The 20384-nt window shown below is 38.9% G+C and overlaps 1 protein-coding gene across 3 annotated transcripts in view; it reads right to left on the reverse strand.

The window, feature by feature from the left end:
* Window positions 1-20384, reverse strand: part of BNC2 (basonuclin zinc finger protein 2) — a 287514-nt gene that overhangs the window by 260251 nt on the left and 6879 nt on the right. The window lies entirely within an intron of this gene.

The following is a 20384-nucleotide window of genomic DNA, read 5'->3' on the forward strand; positions in this document are numbered from 1 at the left end:
AACAAAAGTAAGCTTCTGCAAGATCGGCACGAGTATTTTTTAAACTGGTAACTGAAAAGGCTAAGTGTGTACATGATACAATTATTAAGAACTCAGTACCACCACTAATAAAGAGATGCTAACTGAACACTGCATAAAGCTTGCAAATTAATGACAACAGGAACAACAGAGGAAGAAATTGCTAACAGCAGCCAACACAGCTCACCCTCTCTGTGCAGGACTTCACAGCTACTATTTCTAACCCTCATTTTATAAATGAAGTAAGTGAGTTTCCAAAGTCACATAAAGAAGGGGTAAATTCAAGTGCAAATATATCTGGCTTGAAAGTCTATACCCTTCCACCCATGCTGCTAAATAGAAATTGTATTTCTAATGAAGTACTATGCAAAATCCCAAAATAAATGTAGCAGATGAAAAAACTTGAAATTCCTGGTTTATAAAAATATTACAAAATTACCATGTCAATTAAGTTGTTTTATAAGCAATTTATTTAAAACAGTATGTGTTTTTTTAAACAGTATGTTTTTTTAAACGTTTTCTCAGAGTTAAATCTACCCATATTCTCCATCCTTACATTTATGCATGTATGCATATGATATGTGTACATCTTTTACAGATACACTATAGCATTATATAGAGCACAACTTTTTAATATCGTCAAACTGAAGTAGAGTCTGTATATATTTGTGGACACAGACTTCTGTTAAACGTAAAGCTGTGACTTGGTTTTTTATGACTCTTCCCCACAGTAAAATTACTTCACTGCTCTGGATTAAACAAAAGCTGTGCCCTGAAAATTAACATGTGCTGTACTGTGATATAATTAAAAATTTTTTTTACATTGATATTTACCCCCACTATTTTTCTCTTAGGTATAGCCTCTTCTCAAATTAGGTAGAGATTAGGCTTTCCTGTGAATTCCCCATAATTGCACCTCCAAGTTCAAGACGATGAACAAACCCTTTAACTCCCAGACTAAGGAGTTATGCTGTGCCTCCTTCTTGGGGGTGTAGAGGCATTAGACTATGGTTTTCTAAGCAGTTATTCCACGGATCCCTAGTAGAAGCCTAAAAGATAGGACTCTGCAGCTAGACCCTTTTCATCTAGAGCAGCTCTAATTTTTATCAGTTCTGCATGTTGGCTTCCTGTAAAATTTAATCTGAAAGGAAAAACAAAAAACGGCAGGTTCAACAACTAACTTTTATTTTTTTTTTTTTTTTAATAGCCGGCTTAAGTTATAGACGGATGAAGGATGTGGGAGAGGAAAAAGCAAAGACTTTGGGGGTCAAACTTGCTGGATACAGGTTTGAGACCTTTATTTCCTCATCTGTAAAATGGAAATAATTGTACCTGCCCTGAATGCTTTTGCAAGAGCTGAGAAAGACAAAGTGGGTACCACCCCTAGCACACTGCGTGAGCTAAGAGATAGCTATGAAATGATTAGTTTTTAATCCTCATTCTTTTACTCTTAGCAACAGGTGGAAAGTAAACGCTACGCCAAATATTTATTTTAGATCTAAGATGGAGTATGTTCAAACTAGTGTTGGCTAAGAGAAATGAGATGTTAGGCAAAATAACAATGCTAATCAAAGACCATCTATGACAGTATTAATGTGCTACTCATGAGAACACAATTACTTTTGATTAAAAACATAATCCAGATTTAAAAACAATAAAAGCAGCATTTTTTGCTCAACAAATATTTCCCAAGCCATTAACTACACTTAAGGCATTGTGCAAGACTGTAAATGAAGATAAAATATTACCCCAATACACATGTAGGTTGCTTGCTACTATTTTCATTCTACTAAAAGGTGTAAACACTATTCGCTTTAGTGTGACCCTGATTCCATGAATACAAAGCCAGGGATAGAGGCCAGGGTGTCTGTATAATGGAACTTCTAGCTCTGTTACCAAGTGCTAATGATAATGAGTATCATAAAGCAGGAAGCTTTGATTCAAGCAAGTGATTAGAACTGATGATACAAAGGTAAACAGAGCTCAACAGAATTTGCCAACTTGGCTTCTAGTCTATCGTTAGCCATAACTGATATCTCAGAAATAATAGCGTTGCTCTGACATCCAGGAAGGCCATCCCAGTGAGAATTTTGCAGAGTGGCAAAAACACACGACTAATGGATGATACAAGTGATTCTCAAAAAAAAAAAAAGTTGCCTGCCAATGCCTAATACCTCCTTTCCTACAGATAACTGGAGAAATTAAAACTTTTTAAATTTACCCCCTTTTTTACAAACATTGAAGCTCTCCAAGGGAAGCTTGCCACAGGGCAAGCTCAAAGAACAGGATCTACAGTTTACTGAACACCTACTATGTACCTGAGCTTCACAGTTGTTTTCTCATTTCATCTTCCTGACAATTTCTCAAGTGTTCTTTTCCCCATTTTAACACTGAATAAAGTAAAGGTTAGGGATAAAGTGACTCACCCAAGGTCACAAGACTAATAAGTGACAACAACAGAATCTCAACTCGGGACCAATCTTTTAACTCCCCCAAACCCCTCAACTCGCACCAGAGTTCTGCAATGCCAAACAATACTGGCTGGTACAATGGGAAGAGAAAAATGCTGAAAGAACAATTATTAATATTTTAAAGAAAGCTTGATTTTTTAGGGAAAAAAATCCTAAGTCAACTTAAATTTTCATATTAAGGAGACATGATACTGGAGTATTTCCACGCTTTCCCTCTAGGATTATAAAGGGAAATTTTTAATAAATTGGAAAGGTTTTGAATACAACCACAACATCCTTTTTATAATCAAAAACTGCTTCCATAATCAGGATAACAATTTTTTTTTAGATAATCTAAGCATACATGATAGACTTTTTTCTCAATTTGGCACTGCTGACGAGTTTTTCTACTATTTAGGAAAAAGAATTAACTTTGAAATTGGCTGTAAGGGAAAAAAAAATCCAGCGCAAAGTAAGTTTAATATTCCTCTGAAGAGTGCACTTTAAAATTTGGAACTAAAGACAAGAATCATCAAAAGAAAACTTCCATCACCACTTTATTACATTCAACAGAGTAAAAAGAATTCTTCAAGTGAGTATTCTCTAGAATGTAACGGAAATTCTAATGAATTCATCAAAAATTTGAAGTGCCAAGTCCACACATAAATCTTGATTTTGCTATAGAGTTGACTGCTTGTTGGTTTAAGACCTCCCATAAACTATGTGAATCTATCTGTTTATAGATAATAAACCATCTATGGACAGCACTAATCAGATTAAACTCGAGGTCTGTCTTGACAAACCATCGTTTTACAGAAATACATAAATCATGTACCAAAAACTCTATAAACATAACACATAGCCCCACTTATAGTTTACTTTTTTGTGGTATATTCTTGACTTAAATTTCTGTTACGTAACATTTAAAAAAAATTTATCAATGTAAAACTATCCTGGCTTAACAACTCTAAAAAGTTTTTCCTTGCATTCATTTGGCAGTTATCAGAGTATGCAAGTACACACAGGCACACACACATACGCAACTCTATGTATATTATATATGCATTATTAAGGAAGAGAAAAATGACTTATCACAAGAGCATGAAATCAAAGAAAGTATTAAGGTTTGAAAGTGAAGAGAAACAGGTAATTCAAAACTAAATTCAAATTATGATGATATGTTTACTTAGTTAAGCCCAAGATAATCCATACATCTCTTATTCACAGGGAAAAAGTCAGACACGTGAATATTCTATAAAGTCCCAATGCAAAATCAGAAGGCCGTTCCATACATCCACATTTTAATCTGTTATAAATTAACTTGAGTCAGATCAAATCATGAAGCCATCCTGACTGCTACATGTAACATGCACAATTACAACCCAAGTCAAATCGTACACACCCTGAGTAACCACACCTCAAACAAGTGGAACAGTGAAGGAGCAGGCTACAGTTTCCCCTGGAGAGGGACAGGGGTCAGGGCAATCTGCAAAATGGCTATATCTGAGACAACTGTAAAACCTGAGAATGTCCTCAAACCCTAAAGATGCTCACAGGGCTTCACAACAAAGGCTCTTTTACAAGATCCACAGCCCAGATGACCTGCATCTTTCAAACTGTCCTATTTCCAGAATTCCTGATTTTAAATCACACTGGAAACCTTTGGCTGCAACTGAACTAGAATGGCTCTGCTTCGCCCTTCTAAACACCAAGGAGTGGGGAAGAACAGTGCCATACTTAATCCTGTTTTGTTTCAAACTCTCGGACCTTCTGCATTCCAAAATTGTATCCCTCTGACTAATATAAACCGTTATGAGAGAAAAGGTTTTAAAAAAAAAAAAAAAAAAAACCCACACACCCCAAAGCAGCCAGTGAGAAGGAATGAGGGAGTAGTACTGGTAACATACGGTACCATGAGCTGCAGTGGCCTCCCCGTCAGTGGTGCAAGGGTCACAGATCACTCCTGGCCTTCGGGCCGACAGCAAAGCACAGCCCAGGGAGGGGGGGACAGGGACCGGGCGGGGAGGGGCCCCTCGCTGCTCTCGGGCAGTTTACACAAGAAGGCAGCTCAGCTCCTTTCTGGTGCATTCCTCCTCTCTATCTCCCAACCTCTCTGCATGTGTCCTGCCGTATTTTCTTCAGCTGGTAATTGTCCGGATGGCCAGACTTTAAACAGCCACAGTTTAGGAAAAAGCGAAACCCTTCTAAGTGACCATCACAGCAAATCAGCTTCACGCTGGTGGGTAAAATTTTCCAAGGGAAGTGTTCTTCTGATAGTTCCTGAGTCTCTAAGTGCCCCCCCCCCGCCCCCGCCCTCGCGGGCCGCCACACACACTCCCCTAGAGGGCGAAATGCACTGTGGCAATAAAACATTCATGCGACTTGGAATTTTAACACAATGCCATTTCCCTAGTTTAACCTGAAAGGAATGCACTAGTCACAACAGACTACATCATCCTGCCATTAAACCCTGCCAAGGAACCGCTTTTTTGGCCCTCCCGGGCCAGCTTTGACGGGAAAAGAGTACACAGACCCACACACTGAGCACAGAGGGGCCACCTCTGCTTCCTTGGCAGGGCCCAGCAACACCCTACTCTTGAACGTGACCCCTGACCCCTTGCATTGTGACCGGCTTGTGATGCGTGTGTCACTCTGGCACTTCTGCAGAGCCACACACTGCGCTGGCCATTGGCGGCTCCCTCTCGACAGGACTTGGGCCGACGCCAGAGGTTCTCTCTTATTATTAGTGCTACTATTGAAAGGCTCGTGTTGAAGGTGGGGAGGCTTTTGCCTTGTGCTGGAGAGGGGTCTGTTTCTCTTTTTCCTTTGTTTGTCTTAGGCTTTTTAAAAAACAAACTTTGCATTTGCATTCATAATTAGGTTATGATTACTGACAAACTGGTTTGCTTTGGGGACTACTTATCAAAGCTGCCAGTTCTTCCGCATTTAAGTGACATTTAATTTAGACTTACAAAATACAAAAACAGAAATTATTCTGACTTCTCTGGAGAATTTCAGAGGAAAACTCAAAGGTGTTGAACTCTAAAACATCCACACTTAACCATTTCATGTTAAAGTACTATCACACAACAATCAAGGAATAAATTAGTTTTTTGTTGTTCTTTTTAAAAACCCTAGATGTATTGATGTATTACTTGTGCAGAGATGTCTGCCTTCCAAGGAACAGAAGCGACAAACTAAGGGACAAGGAAAAACGTGTACAACAAATGAAAAATTGAAAATCACATGAAAGGTTTTTAACTGTTTAAAGTAATTTTTAACTCTGCTGTGATGTCAGTTTGGCCCTTTATAGCCGATAAAAAAGTATTGATTTTTATTAATTTTGGAAGTTACAAGATACCATAATTTTGCCCCTCCAACATCCTTCTCCCTTTATCCTCAACTTCTCTCTCACTACTGACGTATGCCTTCCAGATTTTTCTACTTTTCTGATTATTTTTTTTTTCCTTTTCTCATCATTAACTATTTTCATATGGGGCACTTTCACTTTCAACTTTGCCCTACTATTTTGTCTTCTAATTCGTCCTCTCTACTCTAGTCATAGGCCATTCTAAAAAGTGGCAAGTCCCTCCTTCTGCCCCGACCCTGAACTACAGCCAGGTGAGCTGATTATCCCTGCAAAATGCAGAAGGTGTTCCAGCTTTAATCTCCTGGAATGAGGCCACATCCCCTTCCTGCAACAATTGAAGAACACCTTACTTCATCTAAGAGAACACCCAAAATGATGATCGCTATCAGGTTAACATGCACATAGAAAATAAAGCCAAAGTGTCTCCTTTAGCATAAATTTTGTCTCCTTAGTAGCTGGAATTAGTCTTAAGCCCCAGTTAAAAGACTTCTTTTTCCTTTCCTTTAAACAGAAATTATCATGCCTTGAAGAGTCATTCTAATCCCAAACCATGTTAATTCTAGCTAGGAGGACAGCAATTAATTTAAAAAAAAAAAAAAAAAAGGAATTATACCTGACTTGGGGAACTGGGGGTGGGAAATCAAGCCAACAGTGAAGCAAAGATTATCAAATCCTATGTGAAATATTTCCATTTCAAAATGTAAATGCTGAAATCAAACTGTCATTTTAATCTATATGAAACAACAATAGAGATGTTTGATTTTTTCAAGTAATCTAACTTATTACCAATGTATATCCAAATTCCAATTTTTATGTTACTAGAGGGAAACGTAGTAAAACTGCAGACAGCACCACTTAAAGCAATGAGATTAAAATTACAGAGAATACTTTCTATTTAAGTTCAGACAGATACACTTCTTTGCTCATATCAAATCAATCAACACAGTGGTCTCAGAGCATCTTGGTCCAATACCCAGAGAAAGAAGAGTGAAGGTCTGTGGTCACGCACATGCAACGTGTTAAACCTCTCCACTGTGATGCGGTTCCTCTGAAGACCTCTGGAACTTCGAGACACATTGCTAAAAAATAAGCAATAACCCATCCCTTATTTCTAAATAAAAAAAATTGTCAACCGACTTTATAATCTTAACACTGCTATGGTACAATGATGCATCATGAGAAAGTCATATTTTTACAGGAAATTGTACCAATACAAATAAGGAGGATCAGAATCATCCAAAACCTGTTAGAAAAGGAAGTTGTAGCAGTAAGTTCACGGAATTGCATAAAGTTGTACAGATCCAAAAGTTTTGCAGAAATACAAACATTTTAGAGGGGACATGTGTATGATCAAATCTGTGATAACCGTGAGTGATTTTCATTTTCCTTTAACCACGAGAAAACAGTACTGTGTTAAATGTCACTTAGAAGTGCAAATTTGGAAGTTTTCTAAGTTACCTTTTAGCTTCTAGAAAGCAAAATAGGTGAGATGTTTCTCACCAACTCCTATTAAGATGAGCACAAACAAACACGTGTTAATCTGTTCTTCTCAACAAGAGTCTACTTGGAGCTACCCACCCCTAGTTGTCCCGCCACCAACCCGTCCCCACCACACACACACACACACACATGCACACACGCAGTTAGACTCGAACCCTGAGTGAGGGCAACCCTCAGAGGCAACAAGATGAAACAGGAAAGGAAGTGTGTGGATAGAAGACGGAAGGAAGAAAAAGGAAAGAGAGACAGGATGAAACCAGACTGAAAGAAACACAAGCAACAGCAAAGAAAAGGACGAGAGAGACAGAGAATGAGACAGGGAGGAGCAAAATGGAAAGGGAGAGAGAAGAAAGGGGAAACTGCAGGGGAAAAACGGATGGCTGGGGAGAGAGGAGGTACCAGAGCCCCACGACACAACAGTGGATCAAGCAGCTGGCTGGAGATGCTAATTCAGCGCTTTAACAAATCAATGCCACTTGAAAAGTACAATGCGAGCCCTCACCGGGTAGATGTCAGGGGACTGAGAAAATGCATTCTCAAGTATTTCACATTAAGAGGGAATAATGTGTTAATTTATAACTCTTCACCCTCTACACTTGGATTATCTATCTGTGTCAGCGATTTGACTTCTTAAATTTATCAAAAAGGCACGCAAAGGGAGGCAGCTCTGGCTGCACCACTGGGAAATGAAGTTTCAGAAGAGCCTGTCCTGGGCAGCCCTGCGGTTCTTTTCACTTTCCGATTTGGGCTGAAGTGTCAGTGGGGGTGGCAAGAAAGAGTGAGCATTTGAAGGTGAGATCGAGGGAGGAGGGGATCTCCTGGTCCAGTTACTAACACAAGGCAATGAAAGGCTTGCTTGGCCTGTGGTTGATTGCATTAGGTACCATCCGTCAAAAGTGACACAGAAGAAAAGGAATAACTTGAATCAGCAACCCCGAGCTGCCATCGTCAGAATTTACTTTACGGAAACTTACTTAAGTCTCTCGGCACACCCAGCGGAAGAGAAGCTGCTGACAATTGGGCTCTAATTAGACAGTACTCTCGCAATGCCACCGGAGCCCCATAGACAGAGCTTATCAACATAGGAAGGGAAGGGAGGCCTAAGTTTATTTTATTTGGTTAGTTCTGAGAAGGGGAAGGGAGATGTTAAAGAACTGATGTATTACAGCCCAGCATTCAGGAGCCTAATGTTTCTTTCTTCATAAAAACCTACTTTATTAAACAGCAGATTCTCGTAGTCGTTTCCTAATTGTTCCTTAATGTAACTTTAGCCAACTTTTAATATAATGATAGTACAGCTACCTAACCTGAGGGATAGAAAGACTCTTAGTATTTTTTGCTGCCAAAATTAAAGCGTTATCAGACTCAAGTTTTCAGAGTGCAAGCACTGTCAAGACACAAAGACAAGTGTGTTAAAACTGTCGAATAAATAGAAGAGAGTTTCAAGAAAGTGTTTTAATTAAGGTGACAGCTTCAAAGATATGAAGGGGGAAAGTGATTATTACATACAAAGAAAACAAAAAAATGACCAGATTTTTAACTGCTCTGAGTTTCACTTTAAGATTGTTTAAACTACACACAGCAGTGCTTTAAACTGTGGGGATATTTTTATTTGCTACTCGTACAATTGCAACAGAAACATTCTCTTATTTTCCGGACATTCATATGTAAATGAATGCTGATGAATGGAAATGAGATGCTATACATGATGGGCAACGTGCAACATTTAGTTTCAAAAACACAAAGTTACCTCACTCACTGAAGCTTGAATCTCTTCCCTTCTACAACTGGGCACTAAAAGAAATGAAAGACAATGACAGACCTACTTGTTTCTATTGGCTAAACACCACCTTCCAGAGAACTCGTGACAGAAAATAAACGTTCTTTCCATCTCATGTTTTGCATCTTTTCTATTACACAGCTACTTTTTAAAATGAGTATTTGAAGCTGAAGCTGATTAGAAGCTGAAATTATAAATAACCAGAAATTTTACAGCTGTACTGAGCCAAAGGATTAAAATGTCCAAAATAGTGTGATTACTTAATGAATGTTTTATTTCTTCCAAAGGAGAAAATTAATAAGGAATTTCCTAGGTAAAGACCATAGAGTACATTACTTTCCCTTTTCATATAATCTTAGGAGACAGACTATATATTCTGAATTCTATGCAATGGCAGAGAATCATATGGTATGCATTTCAAGGGCCTCTATGCCCTGAGAGTAGGATTTGTCCTATCCCCGGTTTTTGCATGAATTACCATTACTGTCTGTCCCACCCATGCCACTCCCATGTAAACTATCTATTCTTATCATTATGGTAACATTAATCCCATTCTCCCCTCCCCCTCCCCCACCACACTCACCTAAGGGGTTAAAAGACTTCAGTACATTTGTGACTTGTCAGTGACATATAATACCCGGGTCCTTCATGCAATCAACTTTTACTTGACATGTATTTGCTCATCACAGGACCCGCATTACTACTGGGAAAATGAAGAAAAACCTAAATTAACACTTGACATTCAATATGGTCAAGTCCTTAATTGGCTGGGCTTCCTGAGAAAGCAATTTTCTATTCCCCAAACTGTTCGCGTGTCATGTGTGGAGTGCAGCTCTTGGCCATCACTGCTGTCCCTCGCTCCCTCTAATGAGAGCAGATGAATTAGTGCTACGTGACACGATTTGAACAGGGCTTCCTCCTCTTCCCCTCCCCCCAATCTTTCTCCTGTACCAGTGACAGCTGTGTGGCAAGGGAAAGAAAGAAAGAGAAATGCAAGAGCAAACAATCCTGTAAAGGATGATCATTTTTTTTAAATGAACCTTAAATGTCTTGTTGAAACTCCAGAACAACAGGGTCATTTAATTGTGGAGGTGGGGAACAAAGATCAGGGGGATTATCTGGCTATGGTTGATTTCGGTTGTATTAACTTCCAACATGTTTCTTCCATTCCTGGCTAGTTGCAGTACTAGATTGCACTGGTCTAATTAAAATGGAATTTACATCGACTTAAAAGGTTTTTTTTTAAAGGTCTGGAGAATGGGTCAATGAGAAAAAAAAGGAACAGCATGAAATGATTATTATTCTAAGATAAACAAACCCCTGGATTAAAGAAAAAGATCTTTTCAACAAATGTTTAGGTCTTAAGAGCCTACAACACAAAACTCTGTCACTATACTCTGCTTTCAAATACTGTTCAGAATCTGAACTTAATGCTAATCACTGTATTTTAAATCATTTTGTTTAGTTCCCTTTGATTGTTGAATGTTTGCAACAAAAGCTATTTGAACACTGATTTCATTCTGTTATTTTGGAGAGAGAGGGAACATAGTCTGCTTAATATGTGCTTATCTAGCTCAATAAGAAACAACTGAGGACTTCCCTGGTGGCACAGTGGTTAAGAATCCACCTGCCAATGCAGGGGACACGGGTTTGAGCCCTGGTCCGGGAAGATCCCACATGCCGCAGAACAACTAAGCCCATGCACCACAACTACTGAGCCTGCACTCTAGAGCCCGAGAGCCACAACTACTGAGCCCATGTGCCACAACTACTGAAGCCCGCGTGCCTAGAGCCTGTGCTCCGCAACAAGAGAAGCCGCTGCAATGAGAAGCCAGTGCACCACAACGATGAGTAGCCCCCACATGCCGCAACTAGAGAAAGCCCACGCGCAGCAACGAAGACCCAACGCAACCATAAATAAATAAATAATAAACAAACAAAAAAGAAACAACTGAAAGGAAGGTAGGTCAGAATTTGCTCTGTTCAAAGATACTAAAAGGTAAACTGAAGGGTTTCTCTGAGTCTTCACTTACTCATTTTGAAACCAAAGAGGAAGTAATTTTAAATGCCTAAATTGCTAAACCAATCCGATTAGGACCAAAAAGAACTAGAGGCAGTAAGAATATGTGGCAGATCACACATTTGGGAAAGTAGTCAGTCCAAAGGACATGCATCGAGTGAAAATAATTGGTTACTCACACCTTAGCACTTGGGATCTTTATTCATCTTTTTTAAATGAGAGCTAAAGCCAAGATACTACCTGTGCACTAGAAGGTATATCAAGATTGTACGGGTGCCACAAAATCTACGTAAGCATGCAAAATACAAAACTCTCTCAAGTACAGTTCCCCTGCCTCAAATAAATAGCTTGATCATTTATTAGTTATTCCTCATAATTCTGAATATAATTTAAGTAATATTTCAGTAAGAAAATTGTGAAGTAAATTTGAATACACAAAAATATGGTGAGGGGCTTCCCTGGTGGCACAGTGGCACGGCAGTTAAGAATCCGCCTGCCAATGCAGGGGACATGGGTTCAATCCCTGGTCCGGGAAGATCCCACATGCTGCGGAGCAACTAAGCCCGTGTGCCACAACTACTGAACCCCCGCTCTAGAGGCCACGAGCCACTTCTGAAGCCCGCGTGCCTAGAGCCCATGCTCCGCGACAAGAGAAGCCCCCGCAAGCCGCAACTAGAGAAAGTCCACACACAGCAACAAAGACCCAACGCAGCCAAAAATAAATAAATTTACATTTAAAAAAATATGGTGAAACCCACTTTTGCACTCTTTAAAGTTATAAGCTAAAGCCAAAAAAAAGCTCTTTCCACATTTTATATTCATGGGAAATAACATGAAAGGAAATGAAGTTTTATAGTTTTTTTCTTAAAAAAGAGTCAATTCATAACATGATTTTAAATACTGCTACACTGACAGAAGACAAGCTGTAATGTAAGGAAACTTTTTGGACCACCTTTGATCTTCTACTTTGTTGGAACATTATCGCTTTGGATAATATGAAAACTCTAAAAGATGAGAATAATTTAGAAGTATTTTCACTGAAGCAAAACAATGCAATGGACACCCACTCTGCATATATTATCCCTCTGGTGGCCAAAGCACTGATATTTCAAGTTAAGAAGTCTTTCAAATATACTTGAGACAGCTTGTGATTGGGCATTCTATTAGGCATCTAAAAGAAGTAAATAATTTGGTATTCTGGAAAAGCAGCTCAGTCGAATACATCCAGTTAACTGCTACAGTAGCATTATAATCACTGAGCAACAAAGGGCAGTGTATTCTGCCGACAGCTTTAGGGTGACCTTTGCAATGCTGACTAGTCCGTCAAGTTCCATCTCTGAGATACCCGGTACAGACAGGGGTGGTTTATTAACTGAGGTAGGAACTAAGACCAGGAGCCTCCAAAAGGGGAGGCATTTCACATTCAGGAAATGGGGAATCCCTTTCCCTCAGAAGAGAAGCTGAGCACCATGAGATCAGGCTGGGCAGCCCCCATATTCTTCCCCAAAGCGCTAGCCATCTGTGGTGTAGAAACTCCCAAGTATTAGGACAGCATCAACATCTTTTCCCACCCTCCCCTACATTTCTAAAAACTGTAATGAAATTCCAACTGGGAATTGGTAAAACGGGATCAATGACTTGAGTTCTAAGAATAAAGTTGAAAAAGAATGTTGACATCATCTCAGAGCTTTAAACAAATTGTGCGGAGTCCTGCCTTATCTGGGGTACTTCCCAACCACTGCTAACAGGGTGGACTGACAATTCAAGGGGGCAACAATCAGAGAGATGACTGCACTGGACCCGAAGATCGGATCACCTATAGGAAAATCAACCTTTCTGATTCAAGAAAGGCACTTCTTGATTTAAGAAAGTTAACAGTGACTATGGCAACGTGACATGCTTAAACTTGATATTCTCTTAGGGATGAGCAGGCTTTGAAGCTCATAATAAACTTAAAGTGGCTCTGTGGAATGTTAAGGTTTAACGCAGATGGTTGGTGCTACTGTCATGCCTACACAAAAAGAAGTCGACCTGGAAATAACTGCATTAACAGCTCCAGGGTATTTAAAATGGAAGGCTCTCCCCCTCCCTTTTTTATTAAGAATTTTACTTTGAACCCTAAGAAGAAGCTGCATTAAGTTTCCAACTTGTTTAGCACAGCTCAAATTAAAATACTTATTCCAGTTTAGAAAGGCATCACGTTTGCCACCCACCGAGTACATGTTACCCTCACATTGCACCATTCGCGAGAAGTATAAACACAGCGGGGAGAAAAATTACTGCTTTAAAATAGCCTGGCACATGGAACAATAAAACTATTTCTCAAATACAAAGCACAAATGTTATTTTATAAAAATGAAGAGCATCTAAAAGGGTATATCCTTTTATCCTCCATTCTTCACCACCCTCTTAAATGCAGTGCTTCCCTCCCCTCTATTAAAGATACTTTATCTAATTCCCAGTTGAAAGGCTTCTGAAAGTGGTAAGTCCCAGCTGTGTTGGTGCTAAACTTCTTGCACATGGCACACCAACGTCATTCTGACACACATACACATGCTTTGTAACAAGCTGCACCAGTCACTTGAGTTGAAATACCTGACTTGCTATGTAAAACAAACTGTTACTCTCTGGTCTTTCCTCCAGCTCAGCTCTTCTCTGCTGTTTTGGAAGCAAACCAACAGCTTGTTAATGTTGACATCAGTGATGACTCCCTTCTGATTGGCGTCTGACACTGGCCAGCAATGCTGTTCAACAAGACCCTAGATAGAACCTAGGCACACAGAGGCCCCGTTTGCAGATCATTTTAACAAGATGTTCTTGTTTCCTGTTCCCACAAAAATCAATAACAGGATGACCTTCAATTTGAAATTCAAACCAATTAATTACCTGTTCTGTTGAAAATGTTGATATATGATTTGCCTAGAGAATTTCAATTATGAATAGATTATTTCTCTTAAAGAGCCCCTTCGAAAACTTTAGAAAGACACTGAAAACCTCATCTTCTACAACATAAATGATGTTTTCTTGAAGCTCGTATACAATATTGGCCTTGTACGAATTAGTACAGGGAAGTTTTGCCTTGTGGTCCATCTCTTCCCCGTGACATCATAATCAATTGCCTGGTAAATTACTGCGTTCCCACAAAGATTCAGGGCCAAGAATCCACTGCTTAAAGGTGAGATGAAAAGCCTTTTATAGTTGAATTCAGCTTTTCATATATACATCAGTGACTGACGCAAATCATGGGATTCTTCTCCAAATTTAGAAATCTCCCCTTCCTTCCCCAGAATTCTAAAATTCTTACTTTTCTACCTTTATTAAAAGTCTTTGTCCATTTTTTGTTTTGTTCATGTTTGATTTTTCTTTATATGTGGGTCATAAGAAGAAAAGCTATATACATCAAAACTCTCAGCACCAGAAATATATTTACTAAACTTTTTTTTTTTTTTTCGGTACGCGGGCCTCTCACTGCTGCGGCCTCTCCCGTTGCGGAGCACAGGCTCCGGACGCGCAGGCTCAGCGGCCATGGCTCACGGGCCCAGCTGCTCCGCGGCACGTGGAATCCTCCCGGACCGGGGCACGAACCCGCACCCCCTGCATCGGCAGGCGGACCCGCAACCACTGCGCCACCAGGGAAGCCCTAAACTTTTTTTTAAATTGTGAAAAAAAAAATGAAGAATTCGGTCTCATCCCAGTGGGGAATTCCCAAGATGAATGCTCACATGCAATGAAACTATTATCTTCATCCTTTAAAATATTACCTAAAACAGAGGTTTCTATATGGCAGCCAGTAGGCCGAATATAGCCTACAGATGAGTTTTGTTTGGACCACACACTTTTAAAAACATTTGAAAAGGTTGCCAAGATTTAAAAATCAGGAGATTCTGACACAAAAATCTAGATTTCTGACTTCCCATTTAAAAAAAAGAGAGAGAAGAGGAAGACCTCACAACATTGGGCCTTGCATTCCCACCTGGCAACAACTGGTTAGAGCTGGGGAGCTGCTACCTCACTGTGGTTGACACAAGATCCTTCTGGTCCACCACAGTCCCCATCAGATTCACACCTCTTGCTTTGTTTACCTTACTTCCTCATGGCCCTTTTGGGCAACTCCTGATCTTTAAAATGCCATACTACTCCAAAGAGGGTTTACAGAGTTTGTGGAAGAAAAAGAGAAGGGTGTCTTCTCTTTCTTATTTCATAGGCTTACACAATGTAAAACAGTGGGTAGATTTTACTTCAAAATATAGTTGTTCAATCAAACATCAAGTGCAAAGCAAACTGCTTTTCCTAATTAAAAAAATCGGTAAAGCAAATCCAAAACTGATGATCTTGTCTTACACTGTCTTACACAGTGGTTCAACAAAACATTTACACTAGTTTTCAATCAACCACATTCTTCTCTGCAGCCCAGAAAACGTGCTCAGGTCAAACTATTACTGAGATCTACATCCATTTTGTTCCTTCACATGTTAACACTTCTGCACTTCCTTTCTTGAACGATCATATACTTAAGTGAAAACTGACCCTAATATGGAAATAGAATACATCTTCAAGGTAAATTTTAAAAGTCAACATTTAGAATGCATGAATATTATCATAGCAAATACTCATCTTTACTGGCTCCACATGTATGCCACAATCTGACATTTATACTTACACTAAATAGACATTATTGCAGGTTCAGATGACCCCAAAAGTCATGGTATATTTCTTTAAAAATGATTATTACCTAAAAGCAGATGTCTATGACAAAGTCACCATGCACTTCTATTTGCTTTTTTTCTTAACTGGAGGCAAGTGCAAGGAGAAAGTCTTTTCTATTTCACTATTTCCAATTAACCACAACAATATAGTTCTTCTATCTATTAACAGAGTTTACAAACAAATTAGAAATACCCTATTTAGCAGAGGAAAGTATCCTTTCCCTTCACAAAGGATATCAACAGGCTATCTCTGCTGTACTGTATGGTTCAGAATGCACTAAATATGCTATGACCAGCCATATTCCAACTTATGAAAAAGAAAAACATGTAAATCAACTTTAGGAGAGTGTTTGCAAATCATGTTTCATCATTGGCCCGCATTCTTGAAAGATTATTTTTAATTAGGTGCTTCCTTCCTATCAGAGAGGCATTTTTCTTCCAGTTGCACCTTAAGAAAGTAACCCTTGAACACACGCCAAATTTACTTCACAATCAAACTTTAATCCCCCAAATCTCTTGATTCTTAACAACTTGAACAACTTTAAGTAAACAGTTCACAAAATAATAATGATCGTACTGCATTCCTTAACACTCAGTTGACTAGGAAAAGAGAAAATGCCGTAAGTATGAGCTCCGTAAATAGTCTCAGGCCCGATAGCTGAACAACAATGTGATATACTCCTTTGGGGAAGCATGTTTCCTTAATATCCCTTATGTTTGAAATTTGAGCAATTAGAAGCAGACACCTGGAACTCTTACCTCTCCCCACCCCTTTTACACTTCTTTTGAAACCATCTCTTAAGGTGCTTCTTAAAGAGATGACCCCGTGGGATAGCATGCATGTAACGGTCCACGTTATTTTCTTTAAAACATCTTGGTATAATCTAAGACTAAACATATTCTCTTTCTTCTTTAAGAGTATCCCTTTAGAAACATTTTTAAATTTCTCAAATGACTAATGAGTAAAATGGTAAAAAACAAAAATTAAAACAAGAGTTCTAGGAAAAGTATTGATATAATTCACCACATTCATGTTGATTTATCTACTATAACATTTTAGAAAGGGGAATTTTATGGAAAAACACAGTTAATTCCCATCCATGATGACCAAAGTTTTAAAATTTTCTCCTCAGGTTCACATGGCAGCTGACTGCAAATACATAAAACAGTTCTAGAAGACTCCTGATTTGTTTATTTTTGTTTGCACTTTATTGTGTTAAGATAAAAAATAAAGCATGAGATAACAAATGTTTAATATTCTTTAATCTATATTCTATGGGGATGAAGGTATTCCATTCACTTCTTTCTATGAATCACTGATTTCTAGGAAAGGGTATCTCAAACTAGGCTTACACTGAGGCTCATTTCAACATTCTACATTTGTTTTAAAAAAAGAGAGAGAGAGAGAGAGAGAGAGAGACCAAAAGTACAGGCATACCGGCACACAAAGAACAGTGGGTCATCAGCATAATCAGAAGGCAGGCAGCAGTCAGTTTACAAAGAAGTTATTAAAAATAGTTATCTGCACAAGTAAAAATTAGCACTTCTCTCTTTTAACCAAAAGGGTTTTTTTTAATATAATGAGCATCCAAGCTTCTCTGGTCATGAGAAAACCTGGAATATATTATACAAGCATGAATGTGGCCCAGGAAGCAAGCAGTATATGAGATGTGCTAGCTATCGACAGATTAACACTTCATTTTCATTACTCTAATCTCACCACAGGCTGTGAACACTCTTTTTTTCCTATGTGAACAACAATGGTGCAAGAGAAACCAAGCTGACAGGCAGGCAGGGTTCATTAAATGCACAAGGCCTTTATTCCCATAACACACCTCACCTATATGAAGCCAGGGTTCGGGCTCCCATGCTGGCTACTGAAACAAGCTCTCCCAGATGGTGGACTTCTCTCTCGATCCCTTCCTACTTCATTTATAATAAACGTCAAAAAAAAAAGAGTCAAAATGGAAAAATTCTTTTTCACAAGGAACTCCGTTTAACAGACAATAGGATTGGTAAGATATTTTAAGATTTATTCAGTCCCCGGTTACTTTCCAAAGTTGTCCAAGAAAACAAAGAAGAAGTGGTTGGGAAGGGAAATGATGAGATGTTTGAAGTTCGAGTCAGAGTCTAATCTTGGTATTTCCATCTCACTTTAGTTCTAACTCATTTGAGGATAACTGCAGTTTTTCGCTGGTTGAAAATGGCAATTCACAAAGTAAGAATCAATCAAGCTATTTCCCAGTGAATGACACTGAGCTTCCCCAAAAAGCTATCCTCAAGGAGCCAAAAGGCTACAAAGTAAGGAATCATTAAAATGACATTCCTAACATGAGGAATTCCTTTTTAGGGTGAGCTATCCATACAGTCATTGCATTTGAGGCAGCCACTGCCAAAACCTCAACAAACCTAGAAATGAATCACTTAATTCCTACAACCAACCAAAGGACAGGTGTACACTTCCTGCCTGTCTGTACACCACATACAAATGCACTACCATGTGACATTGTGGGGTTTTAAATTTTTTCTATAGCAAGACAGTAAGTCTTTCCACAAAGTTTACAACAGGGCTTTGGTTTTGGTTCTTTCTGGTACTCTAATATTTATACCTAAAAAAAAAAAAAGAATAAAAGAAAAGCGATATTAGATAGAGCCACAAATAACCTACCTGACTCTTATGTTCTGACATGAGGTCAACAAGAAGGCAACTTCATGAATATGCTCAGTGTATAATTACCGTCCCATTTCTTTCTTTCTTTCTTTTTTTTTTTGCGGTACGCAAGCATGTGGGATCTTCCTGGACCGGGGCATGAACCCATGTCCCCTGCATCGGCAGGCGGACTCTCAATCACTGCGCCACCAGGGAAGCCCCCGTCCCATTTCTTGCAAGTGGCCTCCCAGTCATGTCCACTGCCCTCCAGCACTGGCAGAGGGCACAGGAGTGGGCAGCTTTCTTTACCTATGCCTGATTAGGTGTCCCAAATAGCCATCCTAATGATTTAAGTCAATGAAATCTTTCTTGCTTAAATTTTAATGGAAGAAAAAAAAATTTTTTTAAACCCTAGTGATGAACGTTCTCATTTTAATATTAGTTGTGTTATTACATTAAGCCAGCTGAAAGTAATTATTTTTGGCATGTAAAATATTCATTATCCTGAAATTTTTCTTTTTAAACTCCCCGTTCAGGTACTCTCTGATCATCAAGTATGAGTCCTGAAGAACTGTCTAGAAAACAAATAGCCACTAAAAGACACCTTAATAAAGTTGAAAAATTCATGACAGTCACACAAAAGCACAGCAGGTCCAGGACTGGAAGCTGTGTCTTTCCCATGTAGAATAATATTTTCTAATCTTGTCCATTTTAACAGTCTCTCAGCTGTGTAGGACAATGAGTTAAAATTTATTAAATACAAAACAGTAGTGAATCCTCCTCATTGTGTTATGTATACTGCATGCTTTCAATTTCAATTTTTAATGTCACCCATTAATATCAGCCCTGCCACGACTTCTTTTTTAAATGTTCCAGTTAACTCTTATTAACTTCAGTTTGTCTCAAAGAGTCATACCTTCAACCTATTGACGGAAAACTTTACACGTTTTCCTTCTAACAAAATGCTCTCTTGCGCAGATGTAAGTCTAACCGCACAAAATGATAAAGCCAAGAATTACTTTAAAAAAAAAGAAAAAGAGAAAAGCAAAATCTCTATTCAGCTAAGTACCTTCTTACACGGTGAAGGATCCAACTGAACTGCCTTTCAGCGCCTTTGAATGATAAGCCTGGGCCCTTGGTAACACATTTTTATCAAGCCCAGACTTAGAGAACCCTTACAGAACAGAACTCGGGACAGTCCTCCTGTCAGCACCTCCACAATGAGGACCACATCTGAAGGTGGCGCCTCTTTCCCATCCCTCTGCCAGAGCCAGGTACTGCCTTTTAATTCCTTTTTATTAGGGCAAATAGACCCAGTGAAAGTAAGGAGAAATCCAGAAAAAGAAAAAAGAGGGGAAAGGAAAATAAAGTAAGAAATTAGGTCTTTGGGAACGGAAATAGGAAGAAAGAACAGCCTAACCATGTATTTAGGTATTTAGGTCATTAAGTAAATGGCCGCCAACACAACAGACTTAAAGCATCCCCCTCTCAACAACACACAAACCCTAAAGACAGTAGCAAAATAACACTGCAGTCTAAAAATACTGAGTAAATAAGATGTCAGATATGCTCAAGAGAATCCGTGCTACAATGAGTAACTTCCTACTGTTCAAGATTATTTTCATTTTCTTAACAGAAATGAAAAACTGATGAGCTTAATTAAAGAAAAACAAAAGGATATTATTTTGTTGTTAAAGGATCAATTCATTTTTTTAATTGGAATGATGATTAATAAGCTGAGCATTTGATTTCTACGTTAGCCAGTTTGAATAATGCATTGTTTCTCCACAAGCATTTCCATTAAGAAAGGCTCTGTGGATGAAGAAATGATACAGCTCTTCCTCTCTTCTCCTGATCTCTGACTCTGTGGCATGAAATGCTTCCCAGAGC

The sequence above is a fragment of the Neophocaena asiaeorientalis genome, unplaced genomic scaffold (assembly GCF_003031525.2).
Source record: "Neophocaena asiaeorientalis asiaeorientalis breed wild unplaced genomic scaffold, Neophocaena_asiaeorientalis_V1.1 scaffold174, whole genome shotgun sequence".
NCBI lineage: Eukaryota > Metazoa > Chordata > Mammalia > Artiodactyla > Phocoenidae > Neophocaena > Neophocaena asiaeorientalis.